The 12,225-nt window shown below is 46.6% G+C and overlaps 1 pseudogene; it reads right to left on the reverse strand.

Annotated features, from left to right (window-relative positions):
- Window positions 1–3,959: 3,959 nt before the first annotated feature.
- On the reverse strand, window positions 3,960–11,468 carry LOC125870148 (uncharacterized; annotated as a pseudogene).
- Between the last annotated feature and the right edge of the window lie 757 nt (window positions 11,469–12,225).

The following is a 12,225-nucleotide window of genomic DNA, read 5'->3' on the forward strand; positions in this document are numbered from 1 at the left end:
ATAGTATATAGAGCGGGGTATAGAGGGATATGTATAGGGGTATATGAGGATATAAGGGTATAAGGGGTGGGGGTATAAGGGTATAGGGGTATAAGAGAATATAAGGGTATAGGGGGAATGGGTATAAGGGTATAGGGGGTATAAGGGGTGTAGAGGTAGGGGTTATGGTAGGGTGGTATAGGGGTATAGGTGGGTATAGGGGTATAGAGGGGTATAAAAGTAAATGGGGTATAAAGGTATAGGGGTATTAGGGGGAATAGGGGTAGAAAGGGCGTATAAGTGGGTGGGGGTATAGGTGGGGGTATAGGTAGGAGGTATAGGTAGGGGTATAAGGGTATAGAGGGTATAGGGCTATAGGGGGAGTATAGGTGGGGGGTATGGGAGTATAGTATACGGAGGGGGGATAATATACACAGAGAGAGGTATAGTATATATAGAGAGGTTTAGGGGGTATAGGGGTGGGTATAGGTAGGGTGTATAGGTGGGGGCTATAGGTGGGGGGGTATGGTAGGGGGTATGTGGGGTATAAGTGGGGGTATAGTATACGGGGGAAGGGTGGTATAGTAATTCGGAGGGGGTATAGAAGGGTATAGTATACAGAAGGGGGTATACGGGGGTAGAGTATACAACGGGGGTATAAGGGGTATAGTATACAGAGGGGTGTATATGTGTCACGACCCGATTTCTCAAGTCATGATGGCACCTACTATAACCCACCAGCAGGTAAGCCAACCCATAACCCAGAACAACAAGTAATGGGTCTGAGGGTAGAAACTAAACAAGAGTAGGCAAATAACAATATAAACAGGCAGAAGCAAACCAAAACATAAATACAAATAAAGATACCTCCCACAACCTGGAAGTCACTAGTACAGAGCTACTACAAAATGAGTACAAGTCCCAAAAGTGGACAACAGAGATTGGACTGTCTCGGAAGGTAAAAGACAAGTCTATATATACAGATGGAGACTGAAATAGTACAAAACGTCGTGTGCTCACTCCCGTCTCCGGATCAGTCTGCTCCAAGCTCGATCAACGCTGGCTACTAGTGCCCGGACCTGCATCACGAAATAGATGCAGAGCGTAGCATGAGTACCACAACAACAGGTACCCAGTAGGCATCATAGGCCGACTGAACTTGAAAAGTAAAGGCATACTAAAAAGAAAGAATAACACAAATCGAAGTCAAGAACGAAAATATAACTAACAATGGAATGCACACGAGTGTACAAAGAACTAACTAAAGCAATCTATAAGCTAACTACACCTAACTAGGCCCCCATAAGCCTAGAAGGTACACTCGTGCGCAAGTTAAATAAAAATCCGAACAGAACCCCATAAGCCCGACGAGTACACAGAATAACTATATCTAAAGAGAATTGCATATAAGAACCCAAGAACGAAGAACATCGAACCAGAACCTCAACCTTAGTTAGTAGAATCTAACAGTACGGAGGCCGGACCTCTAACCGGATGCTCACCAGAAGTACCCAAGTAACCAATCACAAATATCAAGTATATGAGGTCGGAACTTTAACCGGATGCTCTATATAAGTATATGGGAAATAGAGGTCGGACCTTAAACCGGATGCTCTATATAAGTATCTGGGCGATAGAGGCCGGAACTTAAACCGGATGCTCTATAAAGGTGCCAATGTAGCTGCTGAAAGAGTCCTAATCGATCCACACTCATAAATGTCTGTGGAACGTCGTCCATAGTTAGCCAATCAATGTAAGTCCTTGGAACCAAATCAATAATCAAATTCAAACCGCGAAGTAGAACTAGTGTCGCCGATGTAACTCGTGAAGCCGTAACATCGGGGAAAATAAGGATAACTATAGTCGGAGAAAGAGTATCGCCTAACTAAGGCCCAAACTATCAGACTCAAGTCTGCTACACCAGTCTACAGGGATCGAAGCCGGCCGAGCGACGTCGGGGCAAAACTAAGACCCATTGGATCTGAATAATGTATTTCTAAGGCAAGCCCTAGTCAAACCTAAACTAAGGCCCAACATGCTTCAAATAAATTAAGCATGCAAGAACTCCACATAGCGAGAAGGATCCATTGATAACACAAAGCATGCTCACAGTTACCCGATAATTCCCGAAATAGGCCGAAAACATGATTTCTTGACACCTATGCAAGATTCAATAACTACCCAACCCAAATCCCAACTAACCAACATGCATTCACATTCTCGAGCTTAATCTAAGAGAGGAAAATCGTAGCCTACTTGTAGGCCAATCACACGCGCTCCAAAATCACTTCTCCGGAGCTTTCCCTTTCCGAACGTCCTCGAAACGCTGACCCGCTATCAAAAATAGAATCACAAAGTTATTACAGTCGTTTAGACACCAAAATCACAACAAACGGAGACGAGTCAATTTCGAGGTCAAAACGGGGAAAGTGGGACCCGCGTAGGAAATTTCGGAATTAACCCCAAAAGTGGGTCCTAACCAGTTTCCCCAGTTCATGTCCCAAAATGGGACACAATTTGGGGCTCGGGAACAACACAATATCAATATGCAACTAAAACCCAAATTTTCTCAAAAACTAGAAATGGGACAACAGTTGAATCAGTGTATTTACCAGAAATTGGAGGTCTACAGTGAAAGGCGACAACNGAATCACAAAGTTATTACAGTCGTTTAGACACCAAAATCACAACAAACGGAGACGAGTCAATTTCGAGGTCAAAACGGGGAAAGTGGGACCCGCGTAGGAAATTTCGGAATTAACCCCAAAAGTGGGTCCTAACCAGTTTCCCCAGTTCATGTCCCAAAATGGGACACAATTTGGGGCTCGGGAACAACACAATATCAATATGCAACTAAAACCCAAATTTTCTCAAAAACTAGAAATGGGACAACAGTTGAATCAGTGTATTTACCAGAAATTGGAGGTCTACAGTGAAAGGCGACAACACCACGACGTTATCCTCGAAAAACCACTCAAGATAGCCTCAAAAATCACCAAAATCGGATCTAAAATGGCTAAGAAAACAAGTCTCAAAAATTTTCAAAATTAAGCTCACAAAAGGGTGCGGTAGCAGGTATTTTTCAAAAATTACCTCAAACGGGGACTCCAAATCACTATCCGAGCTCACCAACACGTTGTCCTCGAAAAATCTCACAACTTTTGCCTTTTGAATCGCCCAAATCGGTTGAGAGATGAGAGAGTTATGATGGTTTGGAGTTTGGGAAATGTGTTGCTGTTTTTCTGCATTTATTGCAGAAAATTTGCAATATCTCCAAAACTTAAAACTCCGACGGGGTGCTCCGAACTCGTTCGGAACTCCGTGCACGCAAACGAGATATGCAACCATACCAAATTTGACATTCCAGACTCAACGGCGCAGTCGAAATTTCCATCAGAGGTCATTTCGATAAAAAGTGAGTCCCACATCCAAAAGTCATTTTAAGTCAAAACCCACAAAAGGGCTCGAAAAGATATCGAAAACCTCCAGACACAAAAGAAGGGTCAATCTAGACCAAACTCAACATTCCGGAGCTAACCACGCTGACAGAATTCTCATCCGAGCGTGTTTACTCAGAATGTTGACCAAAGTCAAACTTAGGCTTAAACTTAAAGTTAAAACGCCTAATCGCACCGACTCACACTGAAAATCTCGGGAGTCATGACGACCATGCTACTAGCCTAAAATGACCCTTCCGGAGCTGATGGAATCGTCAGAATTGGATTCCGATGTCATCTTCTTGAACTTTTGATCGAAAATGATCGTTCAAGGTTCATAAGCTCCAAAACACAAAAACTCGCACCAAGACCAAACGAACGACCAGGTGACCGAACTGTCAGTCCTAGCACTTGGGGTCGCTATAGGAACGCTCTAAACGACACACAAAAGGCAAGACACAGAAATGACCATGAGGGTCATTACAATATCCACTACTAAAAAGGACTTTTGTCCGCGAAAGAAAGGATCAAGAAGTACAAGGATCAAGAAGTACCTGAAGGCTCAATCAAGCCGGGAAACTGCTCCCGCATCTCTTGCTCGGTCTCCCAGATAGCCTCCTCGATTGGACGATGCCTCCAACGGACCTTAACAACAGGAATGTCTCTCGAGCGCAATCTCCTCACATCTCTGGCTAGAATGGCAACAGGCTTCTCTACAAATGTCAAATGATCATCCAACTCGACTGCATCATACTGGAGCACATGGGACTCATCAGGAACATACCGCCGCTGCATCGAAACATGAAACACTGGGTGGATGGCTGAAAATACTGGAGGTAGGGCCAACTCATAAGCAACCTCCCCAACTGTCCGGAGTATCTCAAAAGGTCCAATGTACTTGGGGCTAAGCTTGCCCCGCCTCCCAAACCTCATCACGCCCTTCATGGGCGACACACGGAGGAATACCCGGTCACCAACAAAGAATCTCAAAGGTCGACGCCTCTGATCAGCATAACTCTGGTGCCTACTCTGAGCCGTCCTGAGCCTATCCTGAATCACCCTCACCTGATCCAGGGCCTCCTGAAGCAAATCTGTACCACGCGGCCTAGGCTCTGTAGACTCAAACCAACCAACTGGAGAGCGACAATGCCTACCATATAAGGCCTCAAACGGGGCCATCTGAATACTAGAGTGGTAGCTGTTGTTGTACGCAAACTCCGCCAAAGGCAAGAACTGGTCCCACTGACCTCTAAAATCCATAACACAGGCCCACAACATATCCTCAAGGACCTGAATAGTACGCTCTGACTGACCATCCGTCTGTGGGTGAAATGCTGTGCTAAGGTGGACACGGGTTCCCAACTCCTTCTGAAAAGCCCTCCAAAAGCTGTAAGTGAACTGTGAACCCCGGTCTGAAATGATAGAAACAGGTACGCCATGAAGACGGACTACCTCCCTAATGTAGATACAAGCTAACCTCTCGGCACTGAAAGTAGTATGAACAGGAAAGAAGTGTGCTGACTTGGTCAATCGATCTACGATGACCTAAATGCTGTCAACACCTCTAGAAGTCCGAGGCAACCCCACAACGAAGTCCATAGTGATACGCTCCCACTTCCACTCCGGAATGAGTAATCTCTAGAACTCGCCACCAGGCCTCAAATGCTCGACCTTTACCTGCTGGCAGCACAAGCAACGGGAAATAAAGTCAGCAATATCTCTTCTCATGCCACTCCACTAGTAATGCTGCCTCAAATCACGATACATCTTCACTGTGCCCGGATGGATAGAGTATCTAGACTCATGGGCCTCAGAAAGTATCAACTGTATCAAATCTCCAACTCTCGGAACACAGATGCGGTCGGCAAATTTCAACACTCTATCAGGATCTAAGGTAGCCTGACCACCATCACCCGCTAACACTCAATCTCTAAGGTCCACCAAGGTATCATCCTCAAACTGGCAACCACGGATCCTATCAAGCAAAGAAGACTGAACTCCCATAAAGGCCAAGACGCGTCTAGAATCTGAGATATCCAACCGAACCATGCTATTAGCTAAGGACTGAATGTCCAAAGCTAAGGGTCATTCCTCAACAGATAAGAAGGCTAGACTACCCATACTCACTGCCTTCCGACTCAAGGTGTCCGCTACCACATTCGCCTTGCCCGGATGATAGAGAATAGAGAGGTCGTAGTCCTTCAGGCGCTCAATCCAACGACGCTGCCTCGAATTAAGGTCCCTCTGGCTAATGATGTACTGAAGACTCCTATGATCGGTATAGATCTCACATCGAACTCCATACAAGTAGTGCCTCCAAATCTTAAGCGCGAAAACTACCGCCGCCAACTCAAGTCATAGGTGGGGTAGTTGCGCTTATGAATCTTAAGCTGCCTCGATGCATAAACAGTAACCCAGCCCTGTTGCATCAATACACAACCCAAACCAACACCGGATGCGTCACAATAAACCGTGAATCCCTCACCCTCAACTGGAAGAGTCAATATAGGAGCGGTGGTCAATAACTCATTGAGCCTCAAAAAGCTCGCCTCACACTCCTCTGACCAAACAAAGGGAACATCAACACGAGTCAATCGAGTCAACGGGGCTGCAATAGTAGAAAAGCCCTCGACAAAGCATCTGTAATAGCCTGCTAGTCCGACGAAGCTCCGAATCTCAATAACTGAGGTGGGCCTGTGCCAATCACGAATAGCCTCAATCTTCGTCGGATCAACCCCAATACCCTCCTTGGACACCACGTGCCCCAAGAAGGCTACAGACTCAAGCCAAAACTCACACTTTGAGAACTTGGCATAAAGCCGCTGATCTCTCAAAGTCTGGAGCACTATCTTCAAATGGTGCTCATGCTCACTCCGGCTCCGCGAGTATACCAGTATGTCATCAATGAAAACGATGACAAATAAATCAAGGTATGGTCTGAACACATGTGTCATCAAATCCATGAAGGCGGCAGGGGCATTAGTCAACCCAAACGACATCACCAAGAACTCATAATGGCCATAACGGGTCCTAAATGCAGTCTTAGGGATGTCCGCTGCCCTAATCCTCAGCTGATGGTACCCGGACCTCAAATCAATCTTAGAAAACACGGCGGCACCCTGAAGCTGATCAAACAAATCATCAATACGAGGCATGGGGTAACGGTTCTTCACCGTCACCTTGTTCAGCTGCCTGTAGTCAATACACATCCTCATAGTCCCGTCCTTCTTCTTCACAAACAGAACAGGAGCACCCCAAGGCGAGACACTCGGACGGATAAACCCCTTACCTAAGAGATCCTCTAACTGAGCACTGAGCTCCCTGAGCTCTGCAGGAGCCATCCGATAAGGCGGAATAGAAATAGGACGGGTGTCGGGCTCCAAATCTATGGCAAAATCAATGTCACGATCTGGAGGTAGGCCAGGAAGGTCTGTAGGGAACACATCTGCAAACTCTCTAACCACAGGAACTGAGTCAACTGAAGAGTCCTCCCTACTCACATCTCGCACATAAGCCAAATAAGCTAAACACCCAGAAGCAACCAACCGTCTAGCCCGCATAAAAGAGATGATCCCTGTCGGTGTGTGACTATAAGCACCCTGCCACAACACTGGGGAAATGCCAGGCATGGCTAAAGTAACAGTCTTGGCGTAGCAATCCAAGACCGCATGGTAGGGGGATAACCAGTCCATGCCCAGAATCACATCAAAATCAACCATATCTAGCAAAATAAGATCAACTCTAGTATCACAACCCTGGATAGTCATTAAGCAAGATCGCAATATCTGATCCACTACTAAGGACTCACCCACCGGGGTCGAAACATGAATTGGCTCTGCCAAAGACTCAGACCTCATACCCAATCGAGGAGCAAAATAAACAGATACATACGAGAATGTGGACCCGGGATCAAATAATACTGTAGCAGGCTGATGGCATAATAAAAGCGTACCTGTGATAACATCGTCAGATGCCTCAGCCGTCGCCCTCGCCGGGGCTGCGTAGAAATGGCCCTGAGCACCTCTGCCTGATGCATCTGATCTACCACCTAGCCTACCTCCTCGAGCTCCGCCTCTGGTACCCTGTCAGCTGTCCCGACGACCCTGGTCCTGACCACCACCTCTAGCTAGAGGGGGCACTGCTGAAACTGGTCTAGGTGCAAGGGGAGCTGGTACAATCGCTCCTCGCCCTCGCCGGGGGCACTCTCTGGACCAATAGTCAAGGGCACCGCAATTAAAACACCCCAAAGCTGAACGCCCTGTAGTAACCCGACTGCGGTAGGAAGGGAGGGAATCTGATCCCCTCGAACTCTGGCCCGTACTAGGACCACCCTGGTGATACTGGTCTCCCTCAGAAGCAGGTAATGCCGCCTGAACAAGCCGACTGGACTGACCCTACAGGAACCTCTGGCGGGGCCTATCATAAGAGTTTATCCCTCTAGTCTGGGACCCGCTGTAACTGCCATGGTAGCGTTCCCTCTTATCCCTGCCCCCTTGGGCCTCGCGATGAATATGCTCCATGGATCGGGCATGGTCGACCATATCAAGAAATGAACGGCCGGCCGAAACTAAATGCTCTGTGTCGACCCTCAGACGGTACCGCAACCCACGTACAAAACAACGAACTCTCTCCTCCTCCGTGGGTAGGATCATGGTAGCATGTCGAGATAACTCATGGAACCTCGTCTCGTACTCTAAGACGGTCATAGGGCCCCACTCCAATCTGGAGAACTGATCACGAAGCCTATCCCTGACGCTCCGTGACATAAACCGGGACAAGAAAGCCTCTGAGAACTCACTCCAAGATACAGGAGGCGATCCAGCTGGCCTGGACTCTCGATACGAGCGCCACCACTGCCTGATTGGCCCACGAAACTGATGAGCAGTGAAGTCGGCTCCTCTCGACTCCAAGAGGCCTAATGACTGTAGCTGCTCCTGACAAGTGAGCTGGAACTCATAGGCATCCTCCCCCATCGCCCTTGAAAATATCGGCGGTGCCAACCTTTGGAATACCCCGAGCATCTTCTGCTCGCGCAGTGGCATCTCCCCGTCCTTTAAGTCTGACACGACTGCCACATGAACTGGTGGCGGCTGAACCTCTGGTGCCGCTGAGGCAGGCTGACCCTGCGGCGCTAGAGCTGGTGCTGCTGGGACTGGTGCTGGTGCCTGTCGTATCTCCCCAATAGCTGCTAGTACCTGAGTCAGCAGAGCATGAAGATCAGGAGCTGCAGCTGGTGCAGGTGGTGGCTGGGCTGGCCCCGGCCCCACCGGCTGTGGAGGTACATATGCTACCTGAGGCTCCTACTCCCTATCTCGGGCTGGTGCTACGGCCCTGCCTCGACCTCGGGGTCGGCGACTACCCCCAGCTGAGGCTCTGCCTGCAGACCCGGGTGCGCCACCCGTGGGCGCGCCACCTCGCGAGCAAGCCATCCTGCGAAAGAGTGGAACAAGTGAGATTTCCAGAAACCAATAAGACACGATGCACGAAAGCGAAAAAAAAGAGGAAATTTTCCTAAGGACATCCTGTAGCCTCCCAAAGATAAGTTACGGACGTCTCCGCACCGATCCGCAGGACTCTACTAGACGTTAGCTCTGTACAAGTGAGACCGATAAACCTGGGGCTCTGATACCAACTTGTCACGACCCGATTTCTCAAGTCATGATGACACCTACTATAATCTACCAACAGGTAAGCCAACCCCTAACCCGAAACAACAAGTAATGGGTCTGAGGTTAGAAACTAAACAAGAGTAGGCAAATAACAATATAAACAGGTAGAAGCAAACCAAAACATAAATACAAATAAAGATACCTCCCACAACCTGGAAGTCACTAGTACAGAGCTACTACAAAATGAGTACAAGTTCCAAAAGTGGACAACAGATATTGGACTGTCTCGGAAGGTAAAAGACAAGTCTATATATACAGATGGAGACTGAAATAGTACAAAACGTCGTGTGCTCACTCCCGTCTCCGGATCAGTCTGCTCCAAGCTCGATCAACGCAGACTACTAGTGCCCGGACCTGCATCACGAAATAGATGCAGAGCGTAGCATGAGTACCACAACAACAGGTACCCAGTAGGCATCATAGGCCGACTGAACTTGAAAAGTAAAGGCATACTGAAAAGAAGGAATAACACAAATCGAAGTCAAGAATGAAAATCTAACTAACAATGGAATGCACACGAATCTACAAAGAACTAACTAAAGCAATCTATAAGCTAACTACACCTAACTGGGCCCCCATAAGCCTAGAAGGTACACTCGTGCGCAAGTTAAATAAAAACCCGAACGGACCCCCATAAGCCCGACGAGTACACAGAATAACTATATCTAAAGAGAATTGCATATAAGAACCCAAGAACGAAGAACATCGAACCAGAACCTCAACCTTAGTTAGTAGAATCTGACAATACGGAGGCCGGACCTCTAATCGGATGCTCACCAGAAGTACCCAAGTAACCAATCACAAATATCAAGTATATGAGGCCGGAACTCTAACCGGATACTCTATATAAGTATATGGGAAATAGAGGTTGGACCTTAAATCGGATGCTCTATATAAGTATCTGGGCGATAGAGGCCGGAACTTAAATCGGATGCTCTTTAAAGGTGCCAATGTAGCTGCTGAAAGAGTCCTAATCGATCCACACTCATAAATGTCCGTGGAACGTCGTCCATAGTTAGTCAATCAATGTAAGTCCTTGGAACCAAATCAATAATCAAATTCAAACCGCGAAGTAGAACTAGTGTCGCCGATGTAACTCGTGAAGCCGTAACATCGGGGAAAATAAGGATAACTATAGTCAGAGAAAGAGTATCGCCTAACTAAGGCCCAAACTATCAGACTCAAATCTGCTACACCAGTCTATACGGATCTAAGCCGACTGAGCGACGTCGGGGCAAAACTAAGGTCCATTGTATCCGAATAATGTATTTCTAAGGCAAGCCCTAGTCAAACCTAAACTAAGGCCCAACATTCTTCAAATACACAATAATTAAGCATGCAAGCACTCCACATAGCGAGGAGGATTCGTTAATAACACAAAGCATGCTCACAGTTACCCGATAATTCCCGAAATAGGCCGAAAACATGATTTCTTAACACCTATGCAAGATTCAATAACTACCCAACCCTAACCTCAACTAATCAACATGCATTCACATTCTCGAGCTTAATCTAAGAGAGGAAAACTGTAGCCTACCTGTAGGTCAATCACACGCGCTCCAAAATCACTTCTTCGGAGCTTTCCCTTTTCGAACTTCCTCCAAACGCTGACCCGCTATCAAAAATAGAATCACAAAGTTATTACAGTCGTTTAGACACCAAAATCACAACAAAAGGAAATGGGTCAATTTCGGGGTCAAAATGGGGAAAGTGGGACCCGCATAGGAAATTTTGGAATTAACCCCAAAAGTGGGTCCTAACCAGTTTCCCCAGCTCATGTCCCAAAATGGGACATAATTCGGGGCTCGGGAACAACACAATATCAACATGCAACTAAAACCCAAATTTTCTCAAAAACTAGAAATGGGACAACAGTTGAATCAGTGTATTTACCAGAAACTGGAGGTCTACCGTCAAAGGCGACAACACCACGACGTTCTCCTCGAAAAACCACTTAAGATAGCCTCAAAAATCACCAAAATTGGATCTAAAATGGCTAAGAAAACAAGTCTAAAAAATTTTCAAAATTAAGCTCACAAAAGGGTGCGGTAGCAGGTATTTTTCAAAAATTACCTCAAATCGGGACTCCAAATCACTATCCCAGCTCACCAACACGTTGTCCTCAAAAAATCTCACAACTTTGCCTTTTGAATCGCCCAAATCGGTTGAGAGATGAGAGAGTTATGATGGTTTGGAGTTTGGGAAATGTGTTGCTGTTTTTCTGCATTTATTGCAGAAAATCTGCAATAATTCCAAAACTTAAAACTCCGACGGGGTGCTCCGAACTCGTTCGAAACCCCGTGCACGCAAACGAGATATGCAACCATACCAAATTCGACATGCCACACTCAACGGCGCAGTCAAAATTTCCATCAGAGGTCATTTCGATATAAAGTGGGTTCCACTTCCAAAAGCCATTTTAGGTCAAAACCCACAAAAGGGCTCGGAAAGATATCGAAAACCTCCAGACACAAAAAGAAGGGTCAATCTAGACCAAACTAGACATTCCAGAGCTAACCACGCTGATGAAATTCTCATCCGAGCGCATTTACTCAGAATGTTGACCAAAGTCAAACTTAGGCTTAAACTTAAAGTTAAAACCCCAAATCGCACTGACTCACACTGAAAATGTCGGGAGTCGTGACGACCATGTTGCTACCCTAAAATGACCCTTCCGGAGCTGATGGAATCGTCAGAATTAGATTCTGATGTCATCTTCTTAAACTTTTGATCGAAAATGATTGTTCAAGGTTCATAAGCTCCAAAACACAAAAACACGCACCAAGACCAAATGAACGACCAGGTGACCGAACTGTCAGTCCCGGCAAGTCATAAATGACTTAGGGTCGCTATAGGAACGCTCTAAACGACACACAAAAGGCAAGACACAAAAATAACCATGAGGGTCATTACAATATGGGAGGTATAGTATACAGAATGGGGTATATGGGGTATGTATAAGGGGTATATGGGTGTATAGGACTGAGGAGGTATAGTATACAGAGAGGTGTATATGGGAGGTATAATATACAGAAGGGGGTATGCATAAGGGGTATAGGGGTGTAAGGGGTATGATAGAGATATAGGGGTATAGGGGTGTATAAGTGGGGGGTATAGGTTGGTGGTATGGTAGGGTGGTA

Source organism: Solanum stenotomum, chromosome 7, assembly GCF_019186545.1.
Source record: "Solanum stenotomum isolate F172 chromosome 7, ASM1918654v1, whole genome shotgun sequence".
Taxonomy (NCBI): Eukaryota; Viridiplantae; Streptophyta; class Magnoliopsida; order Solanales; family Solanaceae; genus Solanum; species Solanum stenotomum.